The sequence below is a fragment of the Capra hircus genome, chromosome 24, assembly GCF_001704415.2.
Source record: "Capra hircus breed San Clemente chromosome 24, ASM170441v1, whole genome shotgun sequence".
In the NCBI taxonomy this organism is placed as follows: domain Eukaryota; kingdom Metazoa; phylum Chordata; class Mammalia; order Artiodactyla; family Bovidae; genus Capra; species Capra hircus.
This window is the reverse complement of record NC_030831.1, coordinates 52,915,144-52,936,062: the sequence shown is the minus strand read 5'-3', so window position 1 is coordinate 52,936,062 and position 20,919 is coordinate 52,915,144.

Genomic DNA, 20,919 nt, shown 5'->3' with positions numbered 1-20,919 from the left:
AAATCCAGTTAAAAGTTTTTATTCCAGCCAAAGTTCTCTAATTGATGAGTATCAGCAATAATGGTAAATATAGGAAGTTTTCTTACAACATTCCTTTCCAAAAAGGTCCAAGATACACATGTGGCTTTCCTCGGGGATGTACTTATTTTAGGATATTAAAATGAAAATATACAAAACTAGCTTTTTAAGGGAAAAGGTAGTTTTAAAGAAAGGGCACAAAAGGTGCTCAGCATCACCAGCCATTGGGAAATGCAAATCAAAGCCACCGTGAGACAGATGCCACTTCACAACCACTGGGATGAGCGTCATCAGAAAGGCAGATGATAATTGTTGACAAAGAAGCAGAGACACTGGAACTTTCATACGCTACCAACGGGAACATAAGTGGTGCAGCAGCTTTGGAAAACACTCTGGCAGTTCCTCAAAAGGTTAACTATAGAGTGACGATATGACACCTGGGCCTGTACCCAGGAAACAGAAAGTATAGGTTCACACAAAACTCATGTACGGATATTCACAGCAGCATTATTCATTTCAGCCCCAGAGTGAAAACAACCCCAAAGTCCATTATCTGAAGAATGAATTTTTTTTTTAAATGTGTGCTAGGGAACCGCTGACTGAAACCATCAGCCCGGCCTGATGATAACTGCTTGCCTGAGCTGTCTCGCTGCAGGAGGTCCCCATGAGGAACTCAGTGCCGCCTGGAAAACTAACTGGGAAAATTCTGGAGGGGTGAAAGGAGGGAGGGCATGCCAGTCCCCAGTATGCCTCTTTTTTAAACTTCTCACTTTGTATTGCCATATAGCCAACTAACAATGTTCTGACAGTTCCAGGTGAACAGCAAAGGGATTGAGCCATACGTACACATACACCCATTCTCCCCCAGACTCCCCTCCCGTCCTGGTGGCCACATACCACTGAACAGAGTTCCACATACTGTACACTCGGTCCTTGTTGGTCATCTGTTTTAAATACAGCAGTGTATACACGTCCATCTCAAACCGCCTAACTATTGCTTCCCCCATCCTTCCCCCAGCAACCATAAGTTCATTCTCTAAGTCAGTGAATCTTTTTATGTTTTGTAAGTAAATTCATTTGTATCATTTCTTTTTAGATTCCACATATAAGGGATGTCATACAATATTTCTCCTTCTCTGACTTACTTCACTCAGTATGACAATCTCTAGGTCCATCCCTGTTGCTGCAAATGGCATTATTTCATTCTTTTTAATGGCTGAGTAATACTCCACTCAACCATTACACAAACACACGTATACATCTCACATCTTTATCCATTCCTCTGTTGATGGATATTTAGGTTGCTTCCATGTCTTGGCTATTGTAAACAGTGCTGCAATGAACACTGGGGTGCATATATCCTTTGGGGTCCTGTTTTTCTCTGGAAATATGCTCAGGAATGGGGTTTGTAGGGTCATATGGTAGCTCTATTTTTAGTTTTTTAAAGAACCTCCACATTGTTCTCTATAATGGCTGTACCAATTTACATTCCCACCAACAGTGTAGGATGGTTTCCTTCTCTCCACACCCTCTCCAGCACTTATGATTTGTGGATTTTTTTGTTGATGGCCATTCTGGCTGGTGGGAGAGGATGTCTCAGCGTAGTTTTGATTTGCAGTTCTCTAATGATTAGAAATGTTGAACATCTTTTCATGTGGCTCTTGATCATCTGTATGTCTTCTTTGGAGAAATGTCTATTTAGGTCTTCTGCCCATCTGCTGATTGACTTGTTTGTTTTGATGCTGTTACACATCATGAATTTTTTTAAAATTTTAATTACTTGCCCATCACATCATTTGCACATATTTTGTCCCATCTTTTCATTTGGGACATCTTTTCATTTGTTTATTGCTTTCTTTGCTGTGCAAAAGCTTTTAAGTAGATCCCATTTGTCTGTTTTTGTTTTTATTGCTATTTCTGGGAGATGGGTCAAAAAAGATGTTGCTGTGATTTACGTCAAAGAGTGTTCTACCTGTGTTTACCTCTAGGAGTGTCATAGTGTCTGGTCTCAAATTTAGGTCTTTAATCCATTTGGAACTTATTTTTGTGTATGGTGTTAAAGAATGAACTAACCCAGAAGAATTTGGGAGGGGCCAAAAAGAGGAGGGAGGAGACAAAGTGTCCTACTCATTTCCCAGAAGATCTCATGCTGGAATATATCTGAGCTGAGAGACGTGCGTGTCACCAGGGAAGACCCTGAGTCAGAAAGATTGGCCAGAGACAACCCAGAAACTAATGCTATTACCATAACATTTGAGCCTGTGAACCATGTGGCAGAGAAGTGCTGCATTCCCTCACACTGCTGCTCTCCACCAGGGAGGCCCTTCCCATGAAGTCTGTGGCTTTGTCAGTACGGGTGTCGTCTTGGGCAAGTCATTTCTGAGGCCCTGAGAGGAGTCCCCCTTCCTGCAATGTATCAATACAATAGAACATTTTTCAGCAATCAAAAGGGATGAAGAACTGACACATGAATGAAGCTTGAAATCGTTCTAGTAAGTAAAATAAGTCAATCACAGAAGACAAAACATATATGATTCCACTTATGTGAAATGTCTATATTAGGCAAATCCACAGACAGGAAGTAGACTAGTGGTCGCCTGGGGTTGCGGGTGGGGAGGATGGTGACCGATCAGTAACGGGTACGTAAATGGTGATGGCTGTACAACTCTACAGGCACACTAAAAACCGCTGAATTGAGCACTCTAAAAGGGTGGATTTCATCTTATATGAACTCTATCTCGTAAAACTATTTCAAAAAACAGAAAACAGAGCACAGGAAAGGTATCAGGAACCCTGGGTTGGGTCTGAGCTTTGCATGTTTTGAAACAAGGTTCTCAGTCTCTGAGTCTCATTTTATCCTTGATATTTGGGGGCAAAAACAAAACAAAACAAAAACAAAACCCACTCCAGTATTCTTCTCTGGAGAATTCCATGGACAGAGGAGCCTGGTGGGCTATATCGTCCATGGGATTGCAAAGAGTCAGACACGACTGAGTGACTAACACTCATTTTATCCTTGACACTGAACACAAACAAATAAAAATACCCCCCCCCAAAAAAAAATAAACAATGAAAAAAGACATACTGGACAAGACAGTCTCCTCCAGTTGCTCAAGTTTCTGTCTTTCTAAATATTCACTTGGGGCTGGTGCATGGGGATGACCCAGAGAGATGTTGTGGGGAGGGAGGTGGGAGGGGGGTTCATGTTTGGGAACGCATGTAAGAATTAAAGATTTTAAAATTTAAAAAATTTAAAAAAAGAGAAATAAATGATAAATTAAAAAAAAATAAATATTCACAGAGCACCTATTATTTGGCCCATGTAATAGGTGAGGAAGGAAATAAAAATATCTCCAAGATAGGACACCAAAATTAATAAATATGAGTTGTAGAGGCACACAGAAAAGAAAGAACATGACAGGAGTTCAGGTACTAAATACATGGTGATGATTATCCAGTCAGAATGGCTGCGATCCAAAAGTCTGCAAGCAATTAATGCTGGAGAGGGTGTGGAGAAAAGGGAACCCTCCTACACTGTTGGTGGGAATGAAAACTAGTACAGCCATTATGGAGAACAGTGTGGAGATTCCTTAAAAAACTGGAAACAGAACTGCCTTATGACCCAGCAATCCCACTTCTGGGCATACACACCGAGGAAACCAGAATTGAAAGAGACACATGTACCCCAATGTTCATTGCAGCACTGTTTATAATAGCCAAGACATGGAAACAACCTAGATGTCCATCAGCAGATGAATGGATAAGAAAGCTGTGGTACATATACACAATGGAGTATTACTCAGCCATTAAAAAGAACACATTTGAATCAGTTCTGATGAGATGGATGAAACTGGAGCCGATTATACAGACTGAAGTAAGTCAGAAAGAAAAACACCAATGCAGTATACTAACACATATATATGGAATTTAGAAAGATGGTAATGATAACCCTGTATGCAAGACAGCAAAAGAGACATAGATGTATAGAATGGACTTTTGGACTCTGAGGGAGAGGAAGAAGGTGGGATGATTTGGGAGAATGGTATTGAAACATGTATACTATCATGTAAGAAACGAATTGCTAGTGTAGGTTTGATACAGGATACAGGATGCTTGGGGCTGGTGCATGGAGATGATCCAGAGAGATGATATGGGGTGGGAGGTGGGAGGGGGGTTCAGGATTGGGAACTCATGTACACCCGTGGCAGATTCATGTCAATGTATGGCAAAACCAATACAGTATTGTAAAGTAAAATAAAGTAAAAATAAAAATTTAAAATAAAATACATGGTGATAATTAGAAAAGAACTTCATGGAAATTGATTGAGGTGGACTCGGGGTAACTAAGAGGGTGATTGGCTGGGACTTAGGGGTGGGAATAAGTGAGGAGGATGTCCTAGATCAGGAAAGAGCAGAAGCAAGCCCAGAGGCAGAAAATCACATTGTACACCCATGAGGCAGAGCCAAGTTAGCCCTCTAGGGAGAGAATGGTGTAGAATAATAGGAATGGAAAGGTGGGATGAATCACAGAGGAATCTTGAAGGAGCGAGGTTATCACCACCAGAAAATGAATTTTTAGGAACAGGAGCTAATTTTATTGGGGAGATCATGAGTTTTAGGCTTGCTGTGATGGCAAGGAGAACTGTAAGCCTCTGAAAGTATCATGTAAAAGGTTGGAGCTGAGGATGTCTATGAAGAGTCATCAGTCTATATAAAGTTGGCCTTTTTTTTTTTTTAGTGATAAATGTATCTCTGGAACCATATAACATATAAATATCTCTGCTTTCTCACTTCCCATTAATACTGGAAGGTCAAAAGGTACAAAAAAGGATCCCTGAATAGATTTAGATTTAGAAAAATAAGGCTGTGGTCATTTGGGGAGGAGGAAATTGAAAATGATCTCTGAATTCTTAACACATTATTCTCTCTCACAGAAGAAGCTTCTTTTGCTGTCAATCATGGCATCTATTTAGAATGGGATAATGATCAGTCAACCATTTTCTTGGTTTCCTTTATATCTAGAGTATTTCTTTAATCCACAGTATACTTTTAGGACTGAAATTAATCACCCAGGAATTATTCATGACATGCAAAAATTCACCTCTCCCCCTCTAATTTCTCATAGGCCATCACTTCTGTTAATAATATTGAGCCAGGTTATAGCTCAGAACACTTGGTGCTAATGAGCCCAAGGACCTAGGTTCTCATTAGTTAGCATTTGAGAAGAAAAGAAAAACACCCTGCTTTCCATAGACTGCATCCTTAATGCCATCCAGTTGCTCCGATGTAGCATGTGTTCAGCTTAAGTCAGAACTGCTTTCCTACTAGCAAGGAAATAAGTGTAAGCTTGCATTCAAAGTTCACTTCTGGGCACATAAGGGAAAATGCATGAATAGAAAATGCCCAGCAACTTGTGCTAAATGAAGATATCCTGTTTAAATGAAAAAATTTGAAACAAAAGTTGCAAGATCTTTGTTTTTCACTCTAAATATTATATAATAATACTCAAGAGTCTACTTTGAAAGCAGTTATCACTTTTTTTTTTCAGGGTATGAGGGATGGTCCTATCACATTACTTGACTTTATGGCATATTGCTCTGCCTGTGTCGATTTTTTCCAGCCTCACTTCTGTTCAGTGAAAAATGATGAGAATTACTGAGCTAAAGAGAGAGCCATCTGACAGCTACTTTATAACGAGCTAAGTGCTGAGCAGCAGGTCTTCCTTCTGCTGAACTTGAAAGACTGATATCAGCTTTTCCAAATTTAGAAGAGAATCAGATGTGTGATTGACTCCAACTAAGAGATAACGGAAGAGGACCATTAATTATAGTTAAACTCTAAGCCAGGGGTGCTCCGTGTGAATTGCCTAGTAGATGTTACTGAGAAATGTTCTTCTTAATACTGCTCCCCAACATTCAGTGTAAAAGGGTTTCGTGGTAAAAGCAATTTACAAAATATCTGGACAAAGTTAAAGAGACTCCTATGAATGTTTCCCATACTGATAGGATTTGTGAATTTTAAGTGCAACATATAGGCAGTGGGGTTTCCCAAATACATTTAGCACTTACACAAGAATATACTTTGTGAATCATTATATTTCAGATAAAGTCAACGAATGTGTCTTTTAAGAAAGTTTAAATTATTATCAACTCTTGAGTACCTTTTTTGTTTGTTTGTTTAATGATTACTTCAAAAATTCCTAAAAGGAACAGCTGTAAATTGTGAAGGGTACACTATCAGTAAGTCCAGGGCTTAAAAAGAGATTAAGATATTATAAATATCATATCATTATTAAAAAGTAATAAAAATAACATTTAAAGTTACAGGGAATCTAATCCAGTAAATACTCGACTGGCTTGCACTTTAAAGATTATGAAACCAAATCAAAACTATATAACTTAGCCATAAAAAAGAATGAAATAATGCCATTTGCAGAAACGATGATGGACTTGGAGATTATCATACTAAGTGGAGTAAGCCAGACAAAGACAAATATATGATTCCCTTATATGCTGAGTCAGACAGAGAAAACAAATCTATGGTTATCAAAGGGGACAGGTGGGGGAATAATAGATTACGAGTTTTGGATTAACATATACACAATACTATATATAAAACAGATAACCAACAAGGACTTATAACACAGGGAACTATACTCAATATTTTGTAATAATCTGCAAGGGAATATACATATATGTATATTCGTATGTGTATATATGTGTGTATAATTTACACACACACACACACACACACACACACACATATACACATTTCCCAGGGCTTCCCAGCTGGCTCAGTGGGTAAAGAATCTGCCTGCAATGCAGGAGATGCAGATAGATGTGCATTCAATCCCCAGGTCGGGAAGATCCCCTAGAGAAGAAAATGGCAACCCACTCCAGTATTCTTGCCTGGAAAATTCCACAGACAGAGGACTGGCAGGCTACAGTTCATGGGATTGCAAAAGAGTAGGACACGATATAGCACACACACATATATATATAATTGAATCACTTTTCTGAACACCTAAAACTAACACATAGTGAATTAACTATATTTATAAAATAAAATTAAAAAACTGTATAGCACATATATAGTACATAAGTTCTTTGTGCTTTATGCATAAAATGTTTGGAGTATACATTGAGTACTCCATCACTATTTAAAATTCAGTATTAATAGTGGTTATAATCTTTTCCATCCTGAGAGCTACTTTTGTTCCTAAAGCAAATGTAATTCCAGGTTTTTAATTAAACATGATTTAAAATTTCAGTTTCTAAAAATCATGTACAAAAGGCTAAACTATTAAGACAAAGAAATACATTTTGAAATTGTGTATTCTAATACTGAACTCATTCAGAGTAATAGAGATGAATTTTCTTTAATGTTCAAATATATATTCATGTTAAATTTTTAGAATGGCTATAAGCTGATTCCCTCATGCATCTACCCAGTTCTTGGAAATTTCCATTCCCAACATTTGTCAAAGGAAAAAAAAAAAAGGAAATTCATAGATGTACACACTGTATTCTTAAAAACTTACAAAAACAGCATCTAATATTTTTAATCTTTGGTTACAAATGAACAACTCTCCTCACTGTATGGCAATAGCATCAAATTTATTTTGGGAAGAAATGGAATTAAGTATTTCAGAGAAATTAACATATTGACTTTTTGAAGATACTTGTGATTATTTGCTATTTTGAATCTTACCACAAAATTCAGAACAACTAACAAACATTTAATCAAGGACCAAAGAAGAATGTCTATGCTGCAAAATGTTTTTATTTACCTTTTAGAATGTATTAGTGTTATTCAGTACAGAAAGAAAATATCTATTACATTATGTAACTCCTTGAGTTGTGTATCTCTCTGGGGAACCATGTTCAATAGACATTTAAATGTGTGCATGAAAATTTATTGTACATCATCTCTTCTCAAAGGATTACAAGGTGTTTAGAATCAGGTAGGATGTTAGCTTTAAATGTCTGGCCTGGGGCATATGAATTATATGAAACTCATTGTATCTACACATACTATTGAAAGGTAGAAATTATGTCAGGGTGTTACACACCATCACAGGATGGATCCTGCAATATCAGAATTTGCAGAAAAGAAGGTCTGGTCTATAGGCTTTATCTATACAGTTGTGTGTTTCACTGAATTTTAGGTTTTGGGGAAGAAGAAAAAAAATGTGTATACTATAGGTTTCCACATTGGAATAAAGGTGAGTGTGGTGGGCTCTGCATGTAAATTTTTCAAGAACATCATACCTAAGGAAGCACCTTTGACAGAGAGGGAAGGTGCTCAAGCATTGTCAGAAATGTGGATCACATCTTTCCATTTGGAAAGACTGATTCACTTGGACTGCAGGGGGCACTGGATTTATATGTTAGTGGATGATCTGGATACGGTGGCTCTTGAGCCTCCCTTTCTCAGGGATGCTGGCTGAGGAAGTCCCAGTACATCTTGAGCATGATGCCACCCCAGAGGCAGACCTAAGTAGCTTAGCTTGGGCTGCTGTCACCAAGTACCATAGACAGGGTAGCTAAAGCAATAACCATTTATTTCTCACAGTTCTAGAGGCTGGAACACTGAGATCAGGGTATCAGCATGGTTGGGTTCTAGTGAAGAGACCTCTTCAGGGTTGCAGGCTGCTGACTTCTTGTATATGGTATTCTTGTATGGCAGTGGGGGGCAAGCTCTCTCATGGGATTCATAAGGGCACTAATCCTATTCACAAAGGCTACACCCTCATCAAATCCTAGTTACCTTGCTCCCTAAAATCCCCACATTTTAATGTCACCACATTTAAAGATAGGGTTTTGACATATTAATTCTGATGGGGACACAAATATTTGGTCTCTCCCACCCACTTAGCCATTCACTACCATGTTCATGACTGGTAAATCTGAACTCACGTTCTTTTCTCAAGTTTGCTGACCTGGTTCTCTATCACCAAAAGGAAATGTTATTTCAGAGCAGACACTAACACCAGGCTTGGCTAAACCCTTTTGCTCATATTTCAATGATTTTTTTTTTTTAATGCTTGATGTGAGAATGTTTGCTTGATAAAAGAAACAAACCTGGTTGTTCTCCACCACTCTGAAATAAGCTTTCCTTATAATGAAGGGACTCTGGAAAGATCCCTTCACTCATTAGCCTTTAAAACTGCCCAAATGTTTTTGACTTCTAAGGCTATATGATACTTTATGCTAATACATTTGAAGGAAAACACATTTCATCTAATCAGGCATTGTTTAGACATCTGCCACCTAACTGATTCCTATATATCCTTCATCACTGTGTCTCAGATGAAGCACCACTTCTTAAATTAACTCATTAGTCATGTAGAATAGCACTGGGTTGGGGAGGAAGGAAACGGATAATTTCTTATACTGAGGTAAATAAAATGTCATGGATTTATAATTAGCTTCAATTGAATTCCTCAAATCTGTGTGAGAGGTTTCTTAGTCTGAGAAATTTAATCTACACTTTCTTTCTGACACTCTACTAAGCTGGCTTTGTGAAAGCTCATGATCTCTTCCCATTAAAAGCCGGGTAATACAATATAAATGACATGATGGTTAATTAGCTAATTTCTTCAGAGAATTTGTCAACTCCTTAGGGAAGGCTAATATTAATACAGAGAATTGTTAGAATGACACCAAACTGATCTAAACTTTATTTGAGGCAATATGGCACCAGGTCTGGAGTTTGACATTCCCAATTGAAGGTGACATTCAGAACCAGTTTTAATTTAATCCCTGATCCTGATATCTAAGAGCCTTAGACAAGATCTTTAAATCTTGCTCTGTTTCCTTGCCTGAAAAATGAAGATAGTAACAGTTATCTTTTTGTTAACTCTTGGGCTTTGTGAGACCGAAAATATAAAATAATACATATACAGTACTTGTAATCATGCTTAAAATATGATTTCAATAAATATTTCCATTAGCATAGAAAGAGGGGATGGATGAAAACCTCAACAACTTCAAAAGATACGAAGAAAGAGCTCTAGATTATCAAAACATTTACTGGCCTGCCTAGGTTCTGGTAATTTATAGCTTGTTGGTTGAATTAAGCTTTTTTCCCCCCAACTATTTACCTATCTATGTATTATTCTGGTATACAGTAATATTTTCAATTAACTAACAGAGAAAAATAAACATGAATAAAATCAACAGTTGGCCACACAACTGATTAGGAATCAGGAAACACGAGAACTAATCTTTCATTATCATTAGCTCTCTGATTCTATTCCTTAGTTTCCTCACCTCATTTTATGAGAGAAAAATAAAAACACTGAGTGGGCTAAAAGATAGTATGCAAATGCAAACTGCCACTATAAACTGAGGTTTTAACATATACAACTTCTTTCTAAACTGCTATTTAAACCCATTTAAGGTTTTAGTCTGTTCTGTTCTGATCAAAAATCAAGACTTCTGTGAGCCTCTTCTCCCAAATACTGGAAAAGGAGAAGTCAGGCTTCTGAACTCAGCGACCACATCTTCTGTTTCTCCTCCAGCCTTGCACAGCCCTTCTCCTAGTTCTGGATACAGACAAGGTACCTAGAGAGACACTGGTGATGGATCATACTCTAACTCATCATTACTGAATCTAGCAATATTTTATTCTTTGAGAATTTTTGAATCTTTGAGGTTGCACTGATCTGTTGACTTTTGAATTGACTCCTTGGGGGTCTGAAAAATATGAGCTGTTTTGGAAATAAGTTTCACTTTAAGACATTTTGGGGAGTTCTGATTTTATAACAGTTGTTTTCCTTTCTGTTAATGCACTAGGACACCAACCATCTGAAACCTGTAGAGTCAAGACTTTCCTTGGTGTCATTCTTTCTCTTAATGCTTTTACTTTTATCAGGCTTTAACACTTCATTTTTACTTCTATTTTTTTGTCTACTGTAGACCATCTCAAATCTTAGGCAGCACATAAATAGACACACACAAAATATATGAATACACCAATCATGTAGCATCTGAAGAGACTGGTCAAATATAGTGAAGAAGGGTCTGAAGCTGTCTGTATTTTTATTAGGTGAAATGACTTGGTTTAAATCAGATAACTTTCTCTTGGTTTATATTTTGAAAGCTTTTGTGGGGAAAATACTTTCTCAAATAGAATACTGGGATAGATATAGTGTTATCTATAAAGATAATTACATATACTCATTCAGACAGTCTGCAACTACAACCATCAGCTCTTAGCATGGAGCTCGTTTTCCTATACTTCCTTTGTGCACTCAATTTTTTTTTTAACACAATGAAAGGTTTTCTAAAGAAATTCAACCATTTCCTTTGTTTCAACTATGGTATTAGATTAGAAAACTGCACCACCTCTTAGAGAGATACTAAAGGACGGACATGTTTCTTACGGAGACCTAGGGTCAGGCCAGATAACATCTTCTGGCAATTGTTCTACATTCAGCCCAGTGGGCTGAGATAAAGATGCATTAGCAGGAAGAGGTATGTGGTAAGAGGTATGAGTCCCTAGAGACAGGGAGTGTTGTAGGAGGCCCAGGGGTGGAGGGAGGATATGGAAGCAATAGCTGGGAAACATGCATTCATCATCCACTTAAATGGACCAGAGGGGACAAATCATGGATGATGGTAGGAGGTGATGCTTCATCAATGCGTCCATCTCCCTAGAGACAGATGATGCTAAGCATCCTTTCTTGTTACTGTCATTTTTATATCTATTTGGTGAAGTGTCTATCTGTACACACATATGCAAACACACAAGTGGATAGTATTGTGTGTAACCTTCAGAATTTTTTAAAGAAAACAATGTATATGGTTTCAGCGAGGATCCATGTTTATTTTAGGTGAGAAGATGAGGATTAAGTAAACTATAAAGATTCCTTCTCAGCTGGAATTTCTGTTACACGTATGAGTTGGAAACATCCTTAATTATTTACTACATCAACTCAAGAATCATGTTTGTATGACTGTCAGTTACATTGACAGGACATAGCACAATGTTCATTTTCACTTCCATTTAAATGGATCGTTCCTAGTTGTAAGATACTGAAAAGCAAAAGCGAAGGAAGTTCACGTGAAACAGGAAACAAGGCATGCTAAAATTAACAGACACGTTTTGCTTGGTGGGATAAAAGTTGATCATAGCAAATCTTAACTTTGCCCGCTAAGGCTGTTCTACTTAACAGGAAAATCCATTAAGAATTCTGGAACAGGAAACTGATATAATCGTAGAGGGGGAGGGGACAGAGTCTAATAAAAAGATCAGGGGATGGGACCAAAGACAACTAAGCAAGAGACCAAGAAGGACCCACTTATGGAATAAAGGAAAGGGAGGTCAAAACGAAGAAACAAGAGGGCGGACAGAACAAGGAACCCAAGAAAGAGATGCATTCCAGGAAAATGAAATGATAAAGCAAGCACAACGGTGCTCATTAATTAAGAAAGAACAACAAAGGAGTCCTGGATGTCTTCCATGGAACAGGTTTAGGGACTCAATACACAGAATCCAAATGGCAGGGTCTGAGGAGTCAGGAGAGGTAAAGGATTTAGAGAACCCGAGCCTCTAACACTCTAGAAAGCAGTTCTATGGAGGGCAGGACAGAGAGCAAGAGTTAGACATCTCTTTGTGAATATGGTGGAAAGATGATTACAGTCAAGTGCAGATGAGGATAGAGAGATGTTGAAAATATGTAATAGAGGGTTTCCCAGGTGACGTTCATGGTAAAGAACCTGCCTGTCAATACAGGAGATGAAAATACGTAATTAGAATTACGAGAGTGAGACCCTGGAGGAATCTGAAGAACATGGAACCCAGGGAGAAAGATGGATACTAGAAAGGATGGGCCTTCCAGAGGCTTGATGAAGGAAGGAGAGAATGGAGATGATGTTGCCCGTAGGTCTGGGAGCCAGGCAGACACCCGGCCAGGTCAGAGTGCAATAATGCAGGCGGATGGATCTGAAGTGTAGGAACAAGTGTTGGATCAGTTAGAAATGGACAAAGTTATTTGTCCCAAAGCATAACTGCTAATCAGTTGGAACTCCAGGTCTCAGGATGGAGTCATTTATCTCACAGCATTCTGGAATCATGGTTTACTTTTAACTTGTTTATTGGATAATTCATTTCTAATCCCAAGTGGCATTTTTACAGTAAAATGTTATTATTTCCTTTGTAAAATACAGAATGCAAATATTCAATATGGTAAATCTTTAACCATTGATAGAAGTCACTTCCTTTAGTCCTCAGTATGTATTAAAAGCTACTATCTGAGGGAAGTTCAAATCTACCCCAAATTTTTTTCATACAGGGAATCATTCTCTCTTAAAAACAGACTTTGATCATGGATTTGATATGTAAAATATTGTAATGACGTTTCAACACCATAGAATATACTTTAGATCCTTATGAAGGGCTCATTTTCAAGTTATCTGTCTCTAGATTATATCAAAAATCCAATTAAACTTTGAGTACAGTGTTCTATGATGGAAAATGTAACTTGATTTAGTGCCTATAAAAATGTGATCATAAGAGAGAAACATATCTTGAAGGTATCATTTTAGCTCCCTTATAATGTCATCAGAGATTTACAATTAATCACGATGCCATTAACTTTTATTCAAGATTGATGTAAGTGCTGACAGAACCACATGGCTGTATTTTTGGAAAAACCTGCCCAGAAAAAATCTATTCATATAATAAATTCTTTTTAAAGTTTGGTACCCAGGAAAATAATTTCCTTGCACCATCATGTTCCCTATGAGAGCATACATAAGGTAAATATATAATTCATTCGATTTACTTTTTGCCTTGGAAAGCAAGAAGCTTGGAATCAAATTTACTATAATAAAGGAATAACTAATTCTACCCTAATTTTCAGGATAATGATCTACATTTTGTCTTCACTAATTTGTATGGACATTTTTATCCTTATTTCCTTCTCGAAGTAGACTCCATATATCCCCAAGTTATATACATAGCCCTTGACTTGTCATAAAAAAGCTAATTATGAAAATGTCAAAAACAAGCAACTTGATGGAATCTCCTATTAACGTTTAGTATGAGACTTTGCTCAGAATGACTGGAACTTTCAGGCAATGGTATTACTTGTTCTGAACTGACAAAAAGCACATTCCCCTTAAGCCCATGCTTTTTTATTGTTGTTCAGTCACTAAGTCATGTCTGACTCTTTGTGACCCCATGGCCTGCAGCACGCCAGGCTCCCTGTTCACTGTTGCCTGGAGTTTGCTCAAATTCATGTCCATTGACTTGGTGATGCTATCTAACCATCTCATCATTTGCCACCCTCTTCTCCTTTTGCCTTCCATCTTTCCCAGCAAGTCCATGCTTAGTTTTCAGTTTTATCAAATTATTCAGATATTTGTATTTTTTAAATCAAAATTATATATAGAGAACGACACTCAGAATTTTTACAGCATGGTTAAGAAAAGGAACCTATTTTCTTCTTTAAAGCCAGCATCTAATTTTTTTCCCCAACTGGCTCAGAATTTTATATCAGGATGGTGCTTTTGATATTGAATATCAGTGACCTTACTCAGTTGGCATAGATGATACATGGTTTAATTGGCTCAGCGAGCTAGAAATGCTGACGTAAGATAGAGAAACTTCACATATAATGGTAACCAAGCTCTGGCTCTGTTTCCTGGCTATTTTCCAGGCTTGACTGCCTTCCACAGAGAGATTGTCCTCAGTCTGGCTTCCTTCACAGTCACAAATTAGCTGCCATCAGCCAGAAACTTATGCGTACTTAGTCACTTCCGGTGGGAAAGAGTGAAAGTGGTTTCTCATCTCTCCCTTCTAAAGACAAGGAAAAACTTTAAGACCCCCTATCAATGCTTCCCTTGAGTCTCACTGGCCAGAATATGTTCACAGGGCTATTCTGGAGGTAGTCATTGACAAGGGTGTAGGAGTACCAAAACTGGCACAGACTTATCTGGACCCATATTTGAAACCTCTCTTGGGGTTAGCATCTCCTAAATTTCATGGAAATTGTTAGAGACAGATGGATACGCAATCAAAATTAAGTTGCTTTTAGGAAGACAAAAAGTGGAATGGATACTTGTCACTGAACAACAATTCATATGTAATAAATCTGTATTTATGCAACATCTAACATTAATCCATTTTTTCACCCAGTTAATGTTTACTGAGCATATATTGTGTTCCTGGCATTCTAAGCCCAGGCATACAAAGATATCAGCAGAAGAATGCTTAATGGGATGAAGTTTGTGGCAAAAGGCTACTGGATTTGATAAAGTTCAGAAATTATTAAACTAGAGCATAGAGTAGGATGTTCATATGGGTATTGAAGTGCTCAGGTTAGGGTTAAAGGTAGGAACATAATTCTATGATTGTGTTAAAAGGAGAATTTTTAAATTTCATCCCCAGTGGCTCAGCAGTAAAGAATTGGTCTGCTAAACAGGAGATGCAGTTTTGATCCCTGGGTCATGAAGATCCCTGGAGAAGGAAATGGCAGCCCACTCCAGTATTCTTGCCTGGGAAATCCCATGGATAGAGGAGCCTGGTGGGCTACAGTCCATGGGGTCACAAAGAGTCAGATACAATTGAGCAACTAAACAGCAACAACAACAAAAAAACAAACTTTAAAGGAAAGCGTGTGAAGCACAACCAGATGAAATATGATAGTTCCCAAGTAAGAGCACTCCCAGGGGAGCCTCCATTAAATAACCCAGCAAAGAGTTTCAAAAACTAAGACTAAAAAAGTAAGTTTATAAAATGGTTATTAAACTTCATGGCTACATGAAATCAATATTAATCTGCATGTCTTTATATAACCTGCCACTTAAACAAAAAGTGCTAGTGTCCATGATATTACTTTTTCCCTATAATTTCATTAAGTCTATATCATGCAAGACCATCTCCCATGCTCTTTCACATTTGTGAGACCAAGGAATGAAGGTAGATGAATTCAATGCCCACTCAGATACATAATCTTTATCGTTTCCAGACACATGATTTTTCTGGAAGTAGGCACACTTGTACCAAAAAATACTTTTGTTTGAAATACCGCCCTGTTCTCACAGAACGTCATTTGAGATATAATAAGTCCATGGAAAGTCCAAACTAGACTGCTTATCACACTGTTTCTTCTTCCTCAGCATCCAGAAAGATTGCATTTCCCAGTTTCCCTTGTTAGATGGAAGGTCATTTGACTTTTAGCCCAATGGGACGCGGGCAGAAGAGACAGCTACTTCCAGGTCTGAGTCCCAAATGTAAGTTGTGTCACCGTCCAACTTTCAAGGAAGCTAATGTTTTCCAGATCCAGGCCCAATCTAACTTCACAGCTTCATGGTCCATAAAGCTTGGTCCATCAGGCAGTCTTCACCCCAATAAAAGTGGAACATTCTCTATTCTCTGGGCCTTCCCAGCCTGTGTTATTTCTGTGCCTCTATCCCTGATATTCCTTTCCTGGGAACACAAGTTCCAGGCATCAATCACCTTAAGAAAGTCACTCATCTTTTATAGGCTATATTGATTTTCATCCCCTTTTCTAACTTACTGTTAGAATCCTAGCTAAAAAGTCAGACACGACTGAGCACTCACACACTTAGATCTCTGTGAATCTGCAACTTCAGACAGCTTTCAATTCATCATCGAGCCTCCACGCATTATGCAATTACCGTTGTTATCCCTTCACTAAAACTATGCCATGAAGGATCATCTATTCCCTCTTCTCCAGCTCTTATTCATCATTTTTGGCCCAGATTAAAAAAACAAAAACAGACCAAGATAAAACAAGAAACCAACACTTTTTCCATATAGCCTTCCTTGACCAACTCAGCTCTGAAGCCAAATTCTGAATTGTGGTAGCAATTACCTGTACAGCTCCTTGTGTTAATCATAACTGGCTTTAAGGTACCTTCTATTTTGTTGCCCTGATCAATTCAACTCTGATTTTTAGTTTACCTATTTTCTTTCCCACTATAATTGACTGCATTAGTCACTCTAGATAAAATTAGAAAATATTGGCTATTTATGATTGCATTTCCTTGTTCCCTGACCTTTGACCATATCCAAATAATCATATTCTCACTCCCCAATCCCACATTCACACACAGAAAGTGAATATTTTGATATGCAAAAGACAAAATCCTAAAGGAAATCAGTTCATAGCTGAGGCTGTAAAAATTAAATTGCAAGAAAATTAAATGTGTAGTCAGGCCACATTTGCTGGACAAAAATGATTTGCCTAGGCTGGGGAAGAAAGAGGGTAGGCTTGGATGACTCCAGAGAAGGGTTCTGGAGCCTGGACCCTAAAGCTGGGTCTGAGAGAATTGGTAGGAAATAACCCAAACCAGAGAGGTTTGGGGGAAATGTCCGAGATGAGAGGGCTTATGCTTTTATCCTTGTGGAAGGCCATGGTGACAGCAAGCCTCATGGAGAACTCAACACCCTCATTTGTTTCTGTAACAGAAATGGCAGTTGGTAAGGACCCAAGAAAGCCTGGCAGAGAACACAGTCAGATGGGCCCAAGCTGCTGCTGCTGCTAAGGTGCTTCAGTCGTGTCCGACTCTGTGCGACCCCATAGATGGCAGCCCACCAGGCTCCTCCGTCCCTGGGATTCTCCAGGCAAGAACACTGGAGTGGGTTGCCATTTTCTTCTCCAATGCATGAAAGTGAAAAGTGAAAGTGAAGTCGCTCAGTCGTGTCCAAGTCTTAGCGACCCCATGGACCACAACCTACCAGGCTCCTCCATCCATGGGATTTTCCAGGCAAGAGTACTGGAGTGGGGTGCCATTGCCTTCTCCGGATAGGCCCGTGAGTGAATCCTAAATCTCATACAATTCCTAGAGTGGCTGTGAGAGGCTTGCAGACCTGAAGTAGCCAGGTAATTAGAATGGAGTGGATGTCAAGTGACTTATGAAAGTCTGACAGTGACTTTAGGGCTTGTACAGGGACAGCAGACAAGACACTGCTTATTGCTGTTTGAGACTCTTGAGGAGGGTTTCCAGTCACTCACAGTGTAAGGCATCCTTACTGATACCCAAGGCTTACTGTGAAATCTTTCACTCTTAGTACTCATTGCTAAGGTTAGCTTTGCTTAAGGAGACTGCCTTCATGTCTTTGCATTTCCCTTTTACATAGGGTTATTTACACATCAGATATGATTCCAAGCATTTCACCTATACAAATGCAAATAATCCCCATAAAAACTCTGTAAGGCAGGTACTATTATTTTCCCTCACACAATAAATGAGAAACTGAGGCACAGAGAGTTTATATCACAGCCTGGTAGTCTGGCTCCAGAATCTGTGCTCTTAACCATTAGCTAGCTAGGCTGCCTCTTTCTCAAACTTTACTTTATTAAACTTGGATTCCAAATAAAATCATACCTGTGCCACACTCCATAAAGTGAATGACAAGAGAGGCTTTTCTCCTAGGGGAGGGGCATTTGAACAAGTTGTAACCTCAAAGGTCTCAGGATGTTTTTCTGCAAAAATACTGGAAGTGGATTAAATGAATTTTAAGATTCCTTGTAGCATAGACTATAGTTCAAAGATAGTTCTGACATCCCAAGGCACAACTCTAGTTACATTTTTCTCAGGATAATGAGGTTCAGGCACAAGTGAGAAAACTATTAAATATTATAAGTAAGTAAATCACCACTGAGGTTTACTCACATTTTTAGAGCAAAGATATCTTGCTTTTGGCCCCCAAAGGCAGGATGATTTACTTGATACAGTATGGGTAGTCTCAATTTTGTTATGTTGTAGACAGTATCATATACTGTGATTCTGTGATACATACGCATTGGGTGTGTGCGTAAGCTGAATCCAATTAACACTTGCTAGACTCTAAATATGGACCCCGATGAACCATATGAACCACACTCTTATGTAGTCCCATTCTATTTGGTGTACTTACTGAAATCCAGCTGCCATGCTGTGGAAAGACCAAGCTTCACTGACAGCTCACATGTAAGAGAACAGTTATGTGGTCAACTGTCCCAGGTAAATTCTTAGCAAAGCCAATGTCAACAGCCAACAAGAGAAGCAGGCCCTTTTATTTCTTTTTCTGCTCTGATTGCTGTGGCCAAAACTTCCAGAACTATGTTGAATAGTAGCGGTGAAAGTGGACACCCTTGTCTTGTTCCTGACTTTAGGGGAAATGCTTTCAATTTTTCACCATTGAGGATAATGTTTGCTGTGGGTTTGTCATATATAGCTTTTATTATGTTGAGGTATGTTCCTTCTATTCCTGCTTTCTCGAGAGTTTTTATCATAAATGGATGTTGAATTTTGTCAAAGGCCTTCTCTGCATCTATTGAGATAATCATATGGCTTTTATTTTTCAATTTGTTAATGTGGTGAATTACACTGATTGATTTGCGGATATTGAAGAATCCTTGCATCCCTGGGATAAAGCCCACTTGGTCATGGTGTATGATCTTTTTAATGTGTTGCTGGATTCTGATTGCTAGAATTTTATTGAGGATTTTTGCATCTATGTTCATCAGTGATATTGGCCTGTAGTTTTCTTTTTTTGTAGTATCTTTGTCAGGTTTTGGTATTAGGGTGATGGTGGCCTCATAGAATAAGTTTGGAGGTTTACCTTCCTCTGCAATTTTCTGGAAGAGTTTGAGTAGGATAGGTGTTAGGTCTTCTCAGAATTTTTGGTAGAATTCAGCTGTGAAGCCATTTGGACCTGGGCTTTTGTTTGCTGGAAGATTTCTGACTAAGGTTTCAATTTCTGTGCTTGTGATGGGTCTGTTAAGATTTTCTATTTCTTCCTGGTTCAGTTTTGGAATATTGTACTTTTCTAAGAATTTGTCCATTTCTTCCACGTTGTCCATTTTATTGGCATATAATTGCTGATAGTAGTCTCTTATGATCCTTTGTATTTCTGTGTTGTCTGTTGTGATCTCTCCATTTTCATTTCTAATTTTATTGATTTGATTTTTCTCTCTTTGCTTCTTGATGAGTCTGGCTAATGGTTTGTCAATTTTATTTATCCTTTCAAAGAACCAAGGGTGTGGAGAAAAGGGAACCCTCCTACACTGTTGGTGGGAATGCAAACTAGTACAACCACTGTGGAGAACAGTGTGGAGATTCCTTAAAAAATTGCAAATAGAACTGCCTTATGACCCAGCAATCCCACTGCTGGGCATACACACCGAGGAAACCAGAATTGAAAGAGACACATGTACCCCAATGTTCATCGTGGCACTGTTTATAATAGCCAGGACATGGAAACAACCTAGATGTCCATCAGCAGATGAATGGATAAGAAAGCTGTGGTACATATACACAATGGAGTATTACTCAGCCGTTAAAAAGAATACATTTGAATCAGTTCTGATGAGATGGATGAAACTGGAGCCGATTATACAGAGTGAAGTAAGCCAGAAAGAAAAACACCAATACAGTATACTAACACATATATATGGAATTTAGAAAGATGGCAATGATGACCCTGTATGCAAGACAGCAAAAAAGACACAGGTGTGTATAGCGGACTTTTGGACTCAGAGGGAGAGGGAGAGGGTGGGATGATTTGGGAGAATGGCATTGAAACATGTATACTATCATGTAAGAATCGAATCACCAGTCTATGTCCGATGCAGGATACAGCATGCTTGGGGCTGGTGCACGGGGATGACCCAGAGGGATATTGTGGGGAGGGAGGTGGGAGGGGGCTTCATGTTTGGGATCACATGTACACCTGTGGTGGATTCATGTCAATGTACGGCAAAACCAATACAGTATTATAAAGTAAAATAAAGTAAAAATAAAAAGTAAAATAAAAAATAAAAATAAAAATTAAAAAAAAAGGAGAGAAGTAGGCACCAGAGGCAAATTCTGCCCATATCTCATGAAGCAGAGAACTTCACAACTGAATCCAGTAAACCCACAGAATCAGAAGAGTATT